The 10,000-nt window shown below is 57.2% G+C and overlaps 12 non-coding genes across 12 annotated transcripts; all 12 read right to left on the reverse strand.

The window, feature by feature from the left end:
• Nucleotides 1-309: 309 nt before the first annotated feature.
• Nucleotides 310-428, reverse strand: LOC140412444 (5S ribosomal RNA). The gene has a single exon (XR_011941639.1). It is a non-coding gene; the product is annotated as a 5S ribosomal RNA (ribosomal RNA).
• Nucleotides 429-1,122: 694 nt separating this feature from the next.
• Nucleotides 1,123-1,241, reverse strand: LOC140412445 (5S ribosomal RNA). The gene has a single exon (XR_011941640.1). It is a non-coding gene; the product is annotated as a 5S ribosomal RNA (ribosomal RNA).
• A 694-nt stretch (nucleotides 1,242-1,935) lies between these two features.
• LOC140413385 (5S ribosomal RNA) lies at nucleotides 1,936-2,054 on the reverse strand. The gene has a single exon (XR_011942555.1). It is a non-coding gene; the product is annotated as a 5S ribosomal RNA (ribosomal RNA).
• A 694-nt stretch (nucleotides 2,055-2,748) lies between these two features.
• LOC140413255 (5S ribosomal RNA) lies at nucleotides 2,749-2,867 on the reverse strand. Its single transcript, XR_011942430.1, has one exon. It is a non-coding gene; the product is annotated as a 5S ribosomal RNA (ribosomal RNA).
• A 690-nt stretch (nucleotides 2,868-3,557) lies between these two features.
• Nucleotides 3,558-3,676, reverse strand: LOC140413526 (5S ribosomal RNA). Its single transcript, XR_011942692.1, has one exon. It is a non-coding gene; the product is annotated as a 5S ribosomal RNA (ribosomal RNA).
• Nucleotides 3,677-4,370: 694 nt separating this feature from the next.
• On the reverse strand, nucleotides 4,371-4,489 carry LOC140415153 (5S ribosomal RNA). The gene has a single exon (XR_011944271.1). It is a non-coding gene; the product is annotated as a 5S ribosomal RNA (ribosomal RNA).
• Nucleotides 4,490-5,179: 690 nt separating this feature from the next.
• Nucleotides 5,180-5,298, reverse strand: LOC140412448 (5S ribosomal RNA). Its single transcript, XR_011941642.1, has one exon. It is a non-coding gene; the product is annotated as a 5S ribosomal RNA (ribosomal RNA).
• A 694-nt stretch (nucleotides 5,299-5,992) lies between these two features.
• Nucleotides 5,993-6,111, reverse strand: LOC140412449 (5S ribosomal RNA). Its single transcript, XR_011941643.1, has one exon. It is a non-coding gene; the product is annotated as a 5S ribosomal RNA (ribosomal RNA).
• Nucleotides 6,112-6,805: 694 nt separating this feature from the next.
• Nucleotides 6,806-6,924, reverse strand: LOC140413386 (5S ribosomal RNA). Its single transcript, XR_011942556.1, has one exon. It is a non-coding gene; the product is annotated as a 5S ribosomal RNA (ribosomal RNA).
• A 694-nt stretch (nucleotides 6,925-7,618) lies between these two features.
• On the reverse strand, nucleotides 7,619-7,737 carry LOC140412450 (5S ribosomal RNA). The gene has a single exon (XR_011941644.1). It is a non-coding gene; the product is annotated as a 5S ribosomal RNA (ribosomal RNA).
• A 687-nt stretch (nucleotides 7,738-8,424) lies between these two features.
• On the reverse strand, nucleotides 8,425-8,543 carry LOC140413527 (5S ribosomal RNA). Its single transcript, XR_011942693.1, has one exon. It is a non-coding gene; the product is annotated as a 5S ribosomal RNA (ribosomal RNA).
• A 694-nt stretch (nucleotides 8,544-9,237) lies between these two features.
• Nucleotides 9,238-9,356, reverse strand: LOC140412451 (5S ribosomal RNA). Its single transcript, XR_011941645.1, has one exon. It is a non-coding gene; the product is annotated as a 5S ribosomal RNA (ribosomal RNA).
• Nucleotides 9,357-10,000: the final 644 nt, after the last annotated feature.

Below are 10,000 nucleotides of genomic sequence, written 5' to 3' on the forward strand. Positions count from 1 at the left end.
CCCAATGCCACAACTTGCATTCATGCGGCGCCTTCAGGCTAGGAGAACGTCCTGCCGACACACTGGCTTGCGGCCACACGGGCCAGCTGGCGGGCCCATCAAAGTGCAGCACGCCAAGGCACCCAACCGTGCTGCGTTGCAAAGGCCCGGCAAAGCTGCAGCAGCTGAATGGCCCGACCAAGCCGCCTGCCTGAGTTGAGCCCGCAGGCAAGTGTTGGGAGGAATGGCGAGGACGCAGAGAGCAGCAAAAGGTTGGCCTGCCTCTGGTGTGGAGAGTGCTTGGCGTGAGCAGTCTCTGCTGGCCGCAAAAGCCTACTGCACCTGGTATTCCCAGGCGGTCTCCCATCCAAGTACTAACCAGGCCTGAGTCTGCTTAGCTTCCGAGATCAGACGAGATCGGGCGTTTTCAGACTAGTATGGCCGTAGGCATCTGCAGCACCGTCTTCTCGCCTATTCAAGCTGGCCACCCTAGCACCCTCGCCACTTCTTCTTTCCGGTTGTTTTCAATTTTTTCTCTCTCTTTTTCTACTTCTACTTCTACTTCTCCTCCTCTTTCTCTCCTTCTCCTGCTAATTCTAGCCTATATGCCTGATACTCGCTCCCCTTCATGCCGTCCCCACCTAGCTCTCTTTTTTCTTCTCCACCTCCCCAAGGAAAACTGCAAGCCCCGCCCACCTCACACCAGCCTGCCGCCTGCACGCTGCTGCCTTTCCACATTGCAACGCTGCGCACTTCTCTCAGCACAGCCAGCACAAGGGTCAGGCAGGCAATGCAAGCCAGCTCTCTCTTCCTTCGCTTTCCACACCAGCCCCAATGCCACAACTTGCATTCATGCGGCGCCTTCAGGCTAGGAGAGAGAACGTCCTGCCGACACACTGGCTTGCGGCCACACGGGCCAGCTGGCGTGCCCATCAAAGTGCAGCACGCCAAGGCACACAACCGTGCTGCGTTGCAAAGGCCCGGCAAAGCTGCAGCAGCTGAATGGCCCGACCAAGCCGCCTGCCTGAGTTGAGCCCGCAGGCAAGTGTTGGGAGGAATGGCGAGGACGCAGAGAGCAGCAAAAGGTTGGCCTGCCTCTGGTGTGGAGAGTGCTTGGCGTGAGCAGTCACTGCTGGCCGCAAAAGCCTACTGCACCTGGTATTCCCAGGCGGTCTCCCATCCAAGTACTAACCAGGCCTGAGTCTGCTTAGCTTCCGAGATCAGACGAGATCGGGCGTTTTCAGACTAGTATGGCCGTAGGCATCTGGAGCACCGTCTTCTCGCCTATTCAAGCTGGCCACCCTAGCACCCTCGCCACTTCTTCTTTCCGGTTGTTTTCAGTTTTTTCTCTCTCTTTTTCTACTTCTACTTCTACTTCTCCTCCTCTTTCTCTCCTTCTCCTGCTAATTCTAGCCTATATGCCTGATACTCGCTCCCCTTCATGCCATCCCCACCGAGCTCTCTTTTTTCTTCTCCACCTCCTCAAGGAAAACTGCAAGCCCCGCCTACCTCACACCAGCCTGCCGCCTGCACTCTGCTGCCTTTCCACATTGCAACGCTGCGCACTTCTCTCAGCACAGCCAGCACAAGGGTCAGGCAGGCAATGCAAGCCAGCTCTCTCTTCCTTCGCTTTCCACACCAGCCCCAATGCCACAACTTGCATTCATGCGGCGCCTTCAGGCTAGGAGAGAGAACGTCCTGCCGACACACTGGCTTGCGGCCACACGGGCCAGCTGGCGTGCCCATCAAAGTGCAGCACGCCAAGGCACACAACCGTGCTGCGTTGCAAAGGCCCGGCAAAGCTGCAGCAGCTGAATGGCCCGACCAAGCCGCCTGCCTGAGTTGAGCCCGCAGGCAAGTGTTGGGAGGAATGGCGAGGACGCAGAGAGCAGCAAAAGGTTGGCCTGCCTCTGGTGTGGAGAGTGCTTGGCGTGAGCAGTCACTGCTGGCCGCAAAAACCTACTGCACCTGGTATTCCCAGGCGGTCTCCCATCCAAGTACTAACCAGGCCTGAGTCTGCTTAGCTTCCGAGATCAGACGAGATCGGGCGTTTTCAGACTAGTATGGCCGTAGGCATCTGCAGCACCGTCTTCTCGCCTATTCAAGCTGGCCACCCTAGCACCCTCGCCACTTCTTCTTTCCGGTTGTTTTCAATTTTTTCTCTCTCTTTTTCTACTTCTACTTCTACTTCTCCTCCTCTTTCTCTCCTTCTCCTGCTAATTCTAGCCTATATGCCTGATACTCGCTCCCCTTCATGCCGTCCCCACCTAGCTCTCTTTTTTCTTCTCCACCTCCCCAAGGAAAACTGCAAGCCCCGCCCACCTCACACCAGCCTGCCGCCTGCACGCTGCTGCCTTTCCACATTGCAACGCTGCGCACTTCTCTCAGCACAGCCAGCACAAGGGTCAGGCAGGCAATGCAAGCCAGCTCTCTCTTCCTTCGCTTTCCACACCAGCCCCAATGCCACAACTTGCATTCATGCGGCGCCTTCAGGCTAGGAGAGAGAACGTCCTGCCGACACACTGGCTTGCGGCCACACGGGCCAGCTGGCGTGCCCATCAAAGTGCAGCACGCCAAGGCACACAACCGTGCTGCGTTGCAAAGGCCCGGCAAAGCTGCAGCAGCTGAATGGCCCGACCAAGCCGCCTGCCTGAGTTGAGCCCGCAGGCAAGTGTTGGGAGGAATGGCGAGGACGCAGAGAGCAGCAAAAGGTTGGCCTGCCTCTGGTGTGGAGAGTGCTTGGCGTGAGCAGTCTCTGCTGGCCGCAAAAGCCTACTGCACCTGGTATTCCCAGGCGGTCTCCCATCCAAGTACTAACCAGGCCTGAGTCTGCTTAGCTTCCGAGATCAGACGAGATCGGGCGTTTTCAGACTAGTATGGCGGTAGGCATCTGCAGCACCGTCTTCTCGCCTATTCAAGCTGGCCACCCTAGCACCCTCGCCACTTCTTCTTTCCGGTTGTTTTCAGTTTTTTCTCTCTCTTTTTCTACTTCTACTTCTACTTCTCCTCCTCTTTCTCTCCTTCTCCTGCTAATTCTAGCCTATATGCCTGATACTCGCTCCCCTTCATGCCATCCCCACCGAGCTCTCTTTTTTCTTCTCCACCTCCTCAAGGAAAACTGCAAGCCCCGCCTACCTCACACCAGCCTGCCGCCTGCACGCTGCTGCCTTTCCACATTGCAACGCTGCGCACTTCTCTCAGCACAGCCAGCACAAGGGTCAGGCAGGCAATGCAAGCCAGCTCTCTCTTCCTTCGCTTTCCACACCAGCCCCAATGCCACAACTTGCATTCATGCGGCGCCTTCAGGCTAGGAGAACATCCTGCCGACACACTGGCTTGCGGCCACACGGGCCAGCTGGCGGGCCCATCAAAGTGCAGCACGCCAAGGCACCCAACCGTGCTGCGTTGCAAAGGCCCGGCAAAGCTGCAGCAGCTGAATGGCCCGACCAAGCCGCCTGCCTGAGTTGAGCCCGCAGGCAAGTGTTGGGAGGAATGGCGAGGACGCAGAGAGCAGCAAAAGGTTGGCCTGCCTCTGGTGTGGAGAGTGCTTGGCGTGAGCAGTCACTGCTGGCCGCAAAAGCCTACTGCACCTGGTATTCCCAGGCGGTCTCCCATCCAAGTACTAACCAGGCCTGAGTCTGCTTAGCTTCCGAGATCAGACGAGATCAGGCGTTTTCAGACTAGTATGGCCGTAGGCATCTGCAGCACCGTCTTCTCGCCTATTCAAGCTGGCCACCCTAGCACCCTCGCCACTTCTTCTTTCCGGTTGTTTTCAATTTTTTCTCTCTCTTTTTCTACTTCTACTTCTACTTCTCCTCCTCTTTCTCTCCTTCTCCTGCTAATTCTAGCCTATATGCCTGATACTCGCTCCCCTTCATGCCATCCCCACCGAGCTCTCTTTTTTCTTCTCCACCTCCTCAAGGAAAACTGCAAGCCCCGCCTACCTCACACCAGCCTGCCGCCTGCACGCTGCTGCCTTTCCACATTGCAACGCTGCGCACTTCTCTCAGCACAGCCAGCACAAGGGTCAGGCAGGCAATGCAAGCCAGCTCTCTCTTCCTTCGCTTTCCACACCAGCCCCAATGCCACAACTTGCATTCATGCGGCGCCTTCAGGCTAGGAGAGAGAACGTCCTGCCGACACACTGGCTTGCGGCCACACGGGCCAACTGGCGTGCCCATCAAAGTGCAGCACGCCAAGGCACACAACCGTGCTGCGTTGCAAAGGCCCGGCAAAGCTGCAGCAGCTGAATGGCCCGACCAAGCCGCCTGCCTGAGTTGAGCCCGCAGGCAAGTGTTGGGAGGAATGGCGAGGACGCAGAGAGCAGCAAAAGGTTGGCCTGCCTCTGGTGTGGAGAGTGCTTGGCGTGAGCAGTCACTGCTGGCCGCAAAAGCCTACTGCACCTGGTATTCCCAGGCGGTCTCCCATCCAAGTACTAACCAGGCCTGAGTCTGCTTAGTTTCCGAGATCAGACAAGATCGGGCGTTTTCAGACTAGTATGGCCGTAGGCATCTGCAGCACCGTCTTCTCGCCTATTCAAGCTGGCCACCCTAGCACCCTCGCCACTTCTTCTTTCCGGTTGTTTTCAATTTTTTCTCTCTCTTTTTCTACTTCTACTTCTACTTCTCCTCCTCTTTCTCTCCTTCTCCTGCTAATTCTAGCCTATATGCCTGATACTCGCTCCCCTTCATGCCGTCCCCACCTAGCTCTCTTTTTTCTTCTCCACCTCCCCAAGGAAAACTGCAAGCCCCGCCCACCTCACACCAGCCTGCCGCCTGCACGCTGCTGCCTTTCCACATTGCAACGCTGCGCACTTCTCTCAGCACAGCCAGCACAAGGGTCAGGCAGGCAATGCAAGCCAGCTCTCTCTTCCTTCGCTTTCCACACCAGCCCCAATGCCACAACTTGCATTCATGCGGCGCCTTCAGGCTAGGAGAACGTCCTGCCGACACACTGGCTTGCGGCCACACGGGCCAGCTGGCGGGCCCATCAAAGTGCAGCACGCCAAGGCACCCAACCGTGCTGCGTTGCAAAGGCCCGGCAAAGCTGCAGCAGCTGAATGGCCCGACCAAGCCGCCTGCCTGAGTTGAGCCCGCAGGCAAGTGTTGGGAGGAATGGCGAGGACGCAGAGAGCAGCAAAAGGTTGGCCTGCCTCTGGTGTGGAGAGTGCTTGGCGTGAGCAGTCACTGCTGGCCGCAAAAGCCTACTGCACCTGGTATTCCCAGGCGGTCTCCCATCCAAGTACTAACCAGGCCTGAGTCTGCTTAGCTTCCGAGATCAGACGAGATCGGGCGTTTTCAGACTAGTATGGCCGTAGGCATCTGCAGCACCGTCTTCTCGCCTATTCAAGCTGGCCACCCTAGCACCCTCGCCACTTCTTCTTTCCGGTTGTTTTCAATTTTTTCTCTCTCTTTTTCTACTTCTACTTCTACTTCTCCTCCTCTTTCTCTCCTTCTCCTGCTAATTCTAGCCTATATGCCTGATACTCGCTCCCCTTCATGCCGTCCCCACCTAGCTCTCTTTTTTCTTCTCCACCTCCCCAAGGAAAACTGCAAGCCCCGCCCACCTCACACCAGCCTGCCGCCTGCACGCTGCTGCCTTTCCACATTGCAACGCTGCGCACTTCTCTCAGCACAGCCAGCACAAGGGTCAGGCAGGCAATGCAAGCCAGCTCTCTCTTCCTTCGCTTTCCACACCAGCCCCAATGCCACAACTTGCATTCATGCGGCGCCTTCAGGCTAGGAGAGAGAACGTCCTGCCGACACACTGGCTTGCGGCCACACGGGCCAGCTGGCGTGCCCATCAAAGTGCAGCACGCCAAGGCACACAACCGTGCTGCGTTGCAAAGGCCCGGCAAAGCTGCAGCAGCTGAATGGCCCGACCAAGCCGCCTGCCTGAGTTGAGCCCGCAGGCAAGTGTTGGGAGGAATGGCGAGGACGCAGAGAGCAGCAAAAGGTTGGCCTGCCTCTGGTGTGGAGAGTGCTTGGCGTGAGCAGTCACTGCTGGCCGCAAAAGCCTACTGCACCTGGTATTCCCAGGCGGTCTCCCATCCAAGTACTAACCAGGCCTGAGTCTGCTTAGCTTCCGAGATCAGACGAGATCGGGCGTTTTCAGACTAGTATGGCCGTAGGCATCTGCAGCACCGTCTTCTCGCCTATTCAAGCTGGCCACCCTAGCACCCTCGCCACTTCTTCTTTCCGGTTGTTTTCAGTTTTTTCTCTCTCTTTTTCTACTTCTACTTCTACTTCTCCTCCTCTTTCTCTCCTTCTCCTGCTAATTCTAGCCTATATGCCTGATACTCGCTCCCCTTCATGCCATCCCCACCGAGCTCTCTTTTTTCTTCTCCACCTCCTCAAGGAAAACTGCAAGCCCCGCCTACCTCACACCAGCCTGCCGCCTGCACTCTGCTGCCTTTCCACATTGCAACGCTGCGCACTTCTCTCAGCACAGCCAGCACAAGGGTCAGGCAGGCAATGCAAGCCAGCTCTCTCTTCCTTCGCTTTCCACACCAGCCCCAATGCCACAACTTGCATTCATGCGGCGCCTTCAGGCTAGGAGAGAGAACGTCCTGCCGACACACTGGCTTGCGGCCACACGGGCCAGCTGGCGTGCCCATCAAAGTGCAGCACGCCAAGGCACACAACCGTGCTGCGTTGCAAAGGCCCGGCAAAGCTGCAGCAGCTGAATGGCCCGACCAAGCCGCCTGCCTGAGTTGAGCCCGCAGGCAAGTGTTGGGAGGAATGGCGAGGACGCAGAGAGCAGCAAAAGGTTGGCCTGCCTCTGGTGTGGAGAGTGCTTGGCGTGAGCAGTCACTGCTGGCCGCAAAAACCTACTGCACCTGGTATTCCCAGGCGGTCTCCCATCCAAGTACTAACCAGGCCTGAGTCTGCTTAGCTTCCGAGATCAGACGAGATCGGGCGTTTTCAGACTAGTATGGCCGTAGGCATCTGCAGCACCGTCTTCTCGCCTATTCAAGCTGGCCACCCTAGCACCCTCGCCACTTCTTCTTTCCGGTTGTTTTCAATTTTTTCTCTCTCTTTTTCTACTTCTACTTCTACTTCTCCTCCTCTTTCTCTCCTTCTCCTGCTAATTCTAGCCTATATGCCTGATACTCGCTCCCCTTCATGCCGTCCCCACCTAGCTCTCTTTTTTCTTCTCCACCTCCCCAAGGAAAACTGCAAGCCCCGCCCACCTCACACCAGCCTGCCGCCTGCACGCTGCTGCCTTTCCACATTGCAACGCTGCGCACTTCTCTCAGCACAGCCAGCACAAGGGTCAGGCAGGCAATGCAAGCCAGCTCTCTCTTCCTTCGCTTTCCACACCAGCCCCAATGCCACAACTTGCATTCATGCGGCGCCTTCAGGCTAGGAGAGAGAACGTCCTGCCGACACACTGGCTTGCGGCCACACGGGCCAGCTGGCGTGCCCATCAAAGTGCAGCACGCCAAGGCACACAACCGTGCTGCGTTGCAAAGGCCCGGCAAAGCTGCAGCAGCTGAATGGCCCGACCAAGCCGCCTGCCTGAGTTGAGCCCGCAGGCAAGTGTTGGGAGGAATGGCGAGGACGCAGAGAGCAGCAAAAGGTTGGCCTGCCTCTGGTGTGGAGAGTGCTTGGCGTGAGCAGTCTCTGCTGGCCGCAAAAGCCTACTGCACCTGGTATTCCCAGGCGGTCTCCCATCCAAGTACTAACCAGGCCTGAGTCTGCTTAGCTTCCGAGATCAGACGAGATCGGGCGTTTTCAGACTAGTATGGCCGTAGGCATCTGCAGCACCGTCTTCTCGCCTATTCAAGCTGGCCACCCTAGCACCCTCGCCACTTCTTCTTTCCGGTTGTTTTCAGTTTTTTCTCTCTCTTTTTCTACTTCTACTTCTACTTCTCCTCTTTCTCTCCTTCTCCTGCTAATTCTAGCCTATATGCCTGATACTCGCTCCCCTTCATGCCATCCCCACCGAGCTCTCTTTTTTCTTCTCCACCTCCTCAAGGAAAACTGCAAGCCCCGCCTACCTCACACCAGCCTGCCGCCTGCACGCTGCTGCCTTTCCACATTGCAACGCTGCGCACTTCTCTCAGCACAGCCAGCACAAGGGTCAGGCAGGCAATGCAAGCCAGCTCTCTCTTCCTTCGCTTTCCACACCAGCCCCAATGCCACAACTTGCATTCATGCGGCGCCTTCAGGCTAGGAGAACATCCTGCCGACACACTGGCTTGCGGCCACACGGGCCAGCTGGCGGGCCCATCAAAGTGCAGCACGCCAAGGCACCCAACCGTGCTGCGTTGCAAAGGCCCGGCAAAGCTGCAGCAGCTGAATGGCCCGACCAAGCCGCCTGCCTGAGTTGAGCCCGCAGGCAAGTGTTGGGAGGAATGGCGAGGACGCAGAGAGCAGCAAAAGGTTGGCCTGCCTCTGGTGTGGAGAGTGCTTGGCGTGAGCAGTCACTGCTGGCCGCAAAAGCCTACTGCACCTGGTATTCCCAGGCGGTCTCCCATCCAAGTACTAACCAGGCCTGAGTCTGCTTAGCTTCCGAGATCAGACGAGATCAGGCGTTTTCAGACTAGTATGGCCGTAGGCATCTGCAGCACCGTCTTCTCGCCTATTCAAGCTGGCCACCCTAGCACCCTCGCCACTTCTTCTTTCCGGTTGTTTTCAATTTTTTCTCTCTCTTTTTCTACTTCTACTTCTACTTCTCCTCCTCTTTCTCTCCTTCTCCTGCTAATTCTAGCCTATATGCCTGATACTCGCTCCCCTTCATGCCATCCCCACCGAGCTCTCTTTTTTCTTCTCCACCTCCTCAAGGAAAACTGCAAGCCCCGCCTACCTCACACCAGCCTGCCGCCTGCACGCTGCTGCCTTTCCACATTGCAACGCTGCGCACTTCTCTCAGCACAGCCAGCACAAGGGTCAGGCAGGCAATGCAAGCCAGCTCTCTCTTCCTTCGCTTTCCACACCAGCCCCAATGCCACAACTTGCATTCATGCGGCGCCTTCAGGCTAGGAGAGAGAACGTCCTGCCGACACACTGGCTTGCGGCCACACGGGCCAACTGGCGTGCCCATCAAAGTGCAGCACGCCAAGGCACACAACCGTGCTGCGTTGCAAAGGCCCGGCAAAGCTGCAGCAGCTGAATGGCCCGACCAAGCCGCCTGCCTGAGTTGAGCCCGCAGGCAAGTGTTGGGAGGAATGGCGAGGACGCAGAGAGCAGCAAAAGGTTGGCCTGCCTCTGGTGTGGAGAGTGCTTGGCGTGAGCAGTCACTGCTGGCCGCAAAAGCCTACTGCACCTGGTATTCCCAGGCGGTCTCCCATCCAAGTACTAACCAGGCCTGAGTCTGCTTAGCTTCCGAGATCAGACGAGATCGGGCGTTTTCAGACTAGTATGGCCGTAGGCATCTGCAGCACCGTCTTCTCGCCTATTCAAGCTGGCCACCCTAGCACCCTCGCCACTTCTTCTTTCCGGTTGTTTTCAATTTTTTCTCTCTCTTTTTCTACTTCTACTTCTACTTCTCCTCCTCTTTCTCTCCTTCTCCTGCTAATTCTAGCCTATATGCCTGATACTCGCTCCCCTTCATGCCGTCCCCACCTAGCTCTCTTTTTTCTTCTCCACCTCCCCAAGGAAAACTGCAAGCCCCGCCCACCTCACACCAGCCTGCCGCCTGCACGCTGCTGCCTTTCCACATTGCAACGCTGCGCACTTCTCTCAGCACAGCCAGCACAAGGGTCAGGCAGGCAATGCAAGCCAGCTCTCTCTTCCTTCGCTTTCCACACCAGCCCCAATGCCACAACTTGCATTCATGCGGCGCCTTCAGGCTAGGAGAACGTCCTGCCGACACACTGGCTTGCGGCCACACGGGCCAGCTGGCGGGCCCATCAAAGTGCAGCACGCCAAGGCACCCAACCGTGCTGCGTTGCAAAGGCCCGGCAAAGCTGCAGCAGCTGAATGGCCCGACCAAGCCGCCTGCCTGAGTTGAGCCCGCAGGCAAGTGTTGGGAGGAATGGCGAGGACGCAGAGAGCAGCAAAAGGTTGGCCTGCCT

The sequence above is a fragment of the Scyliorhinus torazame genome, chromosome 4, assembly GCF_047496885.1.
Source record: "Scyliorhinus torazame isolate Kashiwa2021f chromosome 4, sScyTor2.1, whole genome shotgun sequence".
Classification (NCBI taxonomy): Eukaryota; Metazoa; Chordata; class Chondrichthyes; order Carcharhiniformes; family Scyliorhinidae; genus Scyliorhinus; species Scyliorhinus torazame.